This window comes from Salvelinus namaycush, unplaced genomic scaffold, assembly GCF_016432855.1.
Source record: "Salvelinus namaycush isolate Seneca unplaced genomic scaffold, SaNama_1.0 Scaffold872, whole genome shotgun sequence".
Taxonomy (NCBI): Eukaryota; Metazoa; Chordata; class Actinopteri; order Salmoniformes; family Salmonidae; genus Salvelinus; species Salvelinus namaycush.
In genome coordinates, this window is record NW_024061611.1 from 47,501 (window position 1) to 53,686 (window position 6,186).

Genomic DNA, 6,186 nt, shown 5'->3' on the forward strand with positions numbered 1-6,186 from the left:
GTGGGCTACCTTGGTGGTGGTGTGGGCTACCGTGTTGGTGGTGGTGGTGTGGGCTACCGTGGTGGTGGTGGTGGTGTGGACTACCGTGGTGGTGGTGGTGGTGTGGGCTACCTTGGTGGTGGTGTGGGCTACCATGGTGGTGGTGGGGGTGTGGGATACCGTGGTGGTGGTGTGGGATACCATGGTGGTGGTGTGGGCTACCATGTTGGTGGTGTGGGCTACCATGTTGGTGGTGTGGGCTACCAAGGTGGTGGTGTGGGCTACCGTGGTGGTGGTGTGTGATACCATGGTGGTGGTGGTGGTGTGGGCTACCGTGGTGGTGTGGGATACCATGGTGGTGGTGTGGGATACCATTGTGGTGGTGTGGGATACCATGGTGGTGGTGTGGGATACTGTAGTAACCTGGTATATTTATGTTTACCAATAGATTTGCTTCCCGCTATCCGTAGCTATTTCCTATGTCTGCCTATTTAACAATGATTAAGAAAGCTTCAGGTAGTTTAATCCAGGTGCATAAGAGAATGTAAATCTAAGTTACAATTAAATACTAAACCGTACTTAAGTCTCATGAGTCGTAACTCTAAGAAGCCTTTAAGGATACTACATATTTGGCGATGAGGATAACTATGGAGAACTGCGTTGGATTTTTTTGCCACGAAGTTAAAACTTCTTCTCAATAGGGGGTGCTATTTGCACTTTGTAATAATTTCGTTCCCAAATTAAACTGCCTCGTACTCAATTCTTGCTCGTACAATATGCATATTATTATTACTATTGGATAGAAAACACTCTCTAGTTTCTAAAACCGTTTGAATTATATCTGAGTAAAACAGAACTCGAGTTAGAGCATTTTTCCTATGAGGATGTGAGAATGCAGAATTCTGCAAGCTGTTTCCAGGTCAGTTTATTAATTTGCCTGTCTTCTATTGGTTGAGATGCACTGCATACGCCTTCCCCTGGATGTCAGCGAATAGTGAGATTTGAAATGGAGTCTCTAGGCAGATCTGAGAGGTTATAAATAGCTTGGGAACGAGGGGTCCTGTCTTTGTTCACTACGCTCTGACGCAGGAAGGACCTTGGCATGTCGTAGTAGAAAGCTCCGGTTATAGCTCTTAGATATATCCGGCTCTGTTTTTATTCGATATAGCTGTTAAAGACATCATAATGTTGTTATTTTAAACCGAGTTATATCAGTTTATGTCAGTATATTGCGATTTTCGGATATTTATTAGTGTTGCGTTCTAGGGAGTTGGTGATGTCTGGCCCACATGGCTAATGTTTACTGCTAATTGCAACGTTGAAGACTACATTCTACAACCGAGCAACGATTCTTTTGGACAAAGGACACCTTTCCCAAGATTCTGATGGGAGTTCATCAAAAAGTAAGAACTATTTATGCTGTTAATTCGTTGTTCTGTTGAAAAATGTAAAATGCATAATCCGCCATTAATTTCCGTGCGGTCTCGCTTTAACGCACGCTGTATGTCGTAGTAACGTTAATTTAAAAAATCTAACACAGCGATTGCATTAAGAACTAATGTATCTTTCATTTGCTGTCCAACCTGTATTTTTTAGTCAAGTTTATGATTAGTTATCGATTAGAATAGGTGCCTCTCCCAAGATTTCTCCCGACATTTTGTTGGCAGCTTGGCTACTTTTCTCATTGTATAACCACGATTTGTGCCGCTAAATATGCACATTTTCGAACAAACTCTATATGTATTGTGTAATATGATGTTATAGGACTGTCATCTGAAGAATTCTGAGCAGGTCAGTGAAAAAATGTATATCTTTTGCTGGGTTATACGTTATCACTATTTTTGGCTTGAATCAATGCTGTTGTGTGGTTTGCTATTGTGGTAAGCTAATATAATGCTATATTGTGTTTTCGCTGTAAAACACTTAAAAAATCTGAAATATTGGCTGGATTCACAAGATCTTTGTCTTTCATTTGCTGTACACTGTGTATTTTTCAGAAATGTTTTATGATGAGTATTTAGGTAATTCACGCTGCTCTCTGTAGTTATTTTAGTCGCTTTGGTGAGAGTTGTGATGGTGGCTGCAATGGTAAACTATGATTTATACCTGAAATATGCAAATTTTTCTAACAAAACATATGCTATACAATAAATATGTTATCAGACTGTCATCTGATGAAGTTGTTTCTTGGTTAGGGGCTATTTATATCTTTATTTGGTCGAATTTGTGATAGCTACCTATACAGGAAAAAAATGGTGGAGTAAAAAAAGTGGTGTCTTTTGCTAACGTGGTTAGCTAATAGATTTACATATTGTGTCTTCCCTGTAAAACATTTTAAAAATCAGAAATGATGGCTGGATTCACAAGATGTGTATCTTTCATCTGGTGTCTTGGACTTGTGATTTAATGATATTTAGATGCTAGTATTTACTTGTGACGCTATGCTAGGCTATGCTAGTCAGCTTTTTTACTGATGGGGGTGCTCCCGGATCCGGGATTGGGAGGAATTAGAGGTTTTAACGGAGTGTTTGGCGTGCGACGCGGGAGGTGAGACTCAAGTGAGCGGTGGAAGATTCTGAAGGATTGATTCCCTGGAAATGGATAGGACGAATTATTGACTGTGTGAGGGGAGAAAGAATCGGAAAAGATGGCTTTGGCAACAATAGGCTCGCTACCACCATTTGATCCTAAAAATCAGGAATGGGAGGAGTACTGTGAAATAATGGAACATTTCTTTGCTGCTAATGAAATAACTGATGCCACTATACAGAAATCCATACTCATAAGCATTGTCGGTGCACAGACGTACAGCTTAATGAGAAACCTGTTGAGCCCAGATAAACCAGGAGAAAAGTCATTCATAGATTTAGTCGAGCTATTAAAAAATCACTTCAACCCCAAACCCAGTGAGATAGTACAAAGATTCAAGTTTGATTCACGCAAGAGAAAACCTACAGAATCAGTGGGGGAATATGTGGCTGAGTTGAGAAAACTAGCATTGGACTGTAACTATGGGAATACATTATCGCAAATGCTACGCGATCGGCTGGTGTGTGGGATTAATGATGACAGGATACAAATACGATTGTTATCAGAGCCTAATCTCACGTTTGAGAATGCACTCAAACTGTCCCAGGCCATGGAGTCCGCAAATAGAAATGCACTGGATTTGCAGGCAAGGTGCGCAACTGCGTGCCATACAATAAAAGAGAGCAGCGCTGAGCGCGTAGAATTTCAAAGAACAGAAAGCCGTGATGCAGCAGCCAATAGAGACTGTTATCGTTGCAAAGGCAAACACGCAGCGTTTGACTGTAAATTCAAACACGAAAAGTGTTATGCATGTGGGATAATAGGCCACATTGCGAGGGCGTGCCGCAATAAAAAAAAGCCACGGGCTGCAGAAAAGAGGACGGACAGAAAACCGAATACCTCCAGAAGCTCTAGCTACCGCTCTAATCAAGTGAAAGAAAGTGAAAGTGAGTGCGCAGACGCAGAGCAAGCATTCTCAATGTACAGTGTACAGGGGGCGAATATGAAGAAGGTGAAGCCTTTCATTGTGGAAATGGGAATAAATGGATTGCAGGTACCGTTTGAACTAGACACAGGATGTAGTGTCACACTGATGAACAGGTCCCAATTCTATACGAAGTGGAAAACCGTTGAAGTGCCTAAACTGAGAGACACCCCCATTAAACTCAAAACGTACACAGGGGAGAAGATCACTGTGATTGGAGTTGCTGATGTTCAAGTGGAATATCATGGATAAAAGAAAAGTCTGCCTCTCTTAGTAGTGGAAGGTACTGGCCCCAGTTTACTAGGGAGAGGGTGGTTGAAGGAAATAAATTTGAACTGGGATGAAATCAAACATGTCACCACAGAGACATTGACACTACAGCAGGTGCTTTCAAAGCATGAGTGTGTTTTCAAAGAAGAGCTAGGGACATTAAAAGGGGTCCAAGCTACCATTCATGTTGCTGCTGATGCTACTTCCAGATTCTATAGGCCAAGATCAGTTCCATATGCCATGAAGCATAAAGTGGATGTGGAAATTGACAGACTCTTAGCAGAGGATATAATTGTACCTGTCAAGTTTTCTGAGTGGGCAGCACCAGTTGTTCCCATACTAAAACCAGATGGTTCAATCAGATTATGCGGTGACTATAAGCTGACTGTAAATAGAGTTTATTCTCTGGAGCAGTACCCAATACCCAAAGTGGAGGATTTGCTTTCAACCTTAACCGGAGGGCAACAGTTTACAAAACTGGACATGAGTCACGCATATCAGCAAGTGCTAATGGATAAAGCTTCACTGAAGTACCTGACCATAAACACCCACAGAGGGATGTTTACCTATAAACGTTTACCTTTCGGGGTGTCTTCTGCACCAGCTTCCAAAGAACTATGGAGGGAATTCTGCAGGGGATACCCAAGGTAGCTGTTTACCTCGACGACATTCTTGTCACGGGAGTCACGAAGGAGGAACATCTCCGAAACTTAGGTGAAGTTTTGAGGAGGATGGAGGACGCCGGTCTCCGGCTGAAGAGGAGCAAGTGTACACTGTTAGCTGATGAAGTGCAGTACCTGGGTCACAAGGTGGATGCCAAGGGGTTACACACTGTCAAAGCTAAAGTGAGGGCCGTTGTGGAAGCTCCAGCTCTGACAAACGTTACAGAGCTGAAAGCCTATCTAGGCTTACTGAACTATTATAATCGCTTCCTTCCGAACCTCTCTACCCTCTTAGCTCCTCTACATCAACTGCTAAGGAAGGAGGAGGCCTGGAAATGGTCAGAAAGACAGGAAGAAGCTTTTGCAAAGTCAAAGGTCTTACTGCAATCAGCTTAAGTGCTAGTGCACTACTCAGCAGACAGAGATCTCATCTTATCGTGTGATGCCTCATCGTATGGTGTGGGGGCGGTGCTATCCCACCGGATGGAGAATGGTGCAGAGAAACCTATCGGGTTCATGTCAAGAACGTTGTCGCCAGCGGAGAAAAAGTACTCTCAGCTGGACAAGGAAGGACTGGCTGTCATATTCGGAATACAGAGATTCCACAAGTACTTGTAAGGGAGAACATTCACTATTGTGACGGATCATAAGCCTCTGATCTCTCTGCTCCATGAACAAAAGCCAGTACCACAAATGGTCTCTCCAAGAGTTCAACGTTGGGCTGTGTGGCTCAGGGCCTACGAGTACAGAATAATTTACAAACCAGGTAGATACCATGGGAATGCTGATGCTCTGAGTAGGCTGCCCGTTCCACAAATCATCATTCAGGAAGAAGAAAATGACCAGGTTTTGATGATCGATGTGTTGGATGATGCACCAGTGAACACGGCACAAATCAGGCAATGGACTTCATAGGATGTGACGCTATCACAAGTGCATGGATTTATCCTGAGAGGATGGCCTACTGTGACCGAGCCTCAGATCATGCCTTACTACACTCGCCGCTTGGCATTGAGTGTTCGAGATGGATGTGTTCTGTGGGGTTCAAGAGTAGTTATCCCACCACAAGGGCAGGGGTTGCTACTGAAGTTGTTGCATCAGTCGCATCCAGGTATGTCGAGAATGAAAGGCCTAGCGAGGTCATATGTGTCATGACGTTGGCCTGGGGGTAGGTTTATGACAGTCATAAATACCTCTTTCCCCCCTCCCCCGTTCCTCTTCCCTACTGATGTGACATAAGAAAACCCCTTGGTTAACATAGAGATTCTGGGAACATCAGAAGTTGGGGGGAAATGAACTATATTCTGGTAATCCGACCAACTGAACATATGCGGTGGTACTTAAGGTATATTATGTCAGTTCGGTTGCCCTCCGACACATTCTCATCAATGATAGAAAGACATAAACTCTACTGTGGAAAGTCTAAACATCAGAGGTATTGGATTCACATGGAATTGTTGTTTAATTCAAATGTTTGAATATGAAATTATTTGTGAAGAGATGAAATGTAATTTTAGCTTCCAAATGAGAGATTTGGGTTTTCATAAGTTTGGGCTTCTGCTCAACCAGGGGCCCGCCCCTGTGAAGAGACATGGGTTATAAACTTTTCAGACACACCCCTCTCCCTCCACTATATAAAGCCATTGACAAAATTATAACCTTCTGTTCCGGGTACATTAGGGTGACGATCCGATGTCAGAATGGTTCAGATAATAACTACAGAACTAAGCCAACATCAGCATGGACTTTGGTTGTAAATGG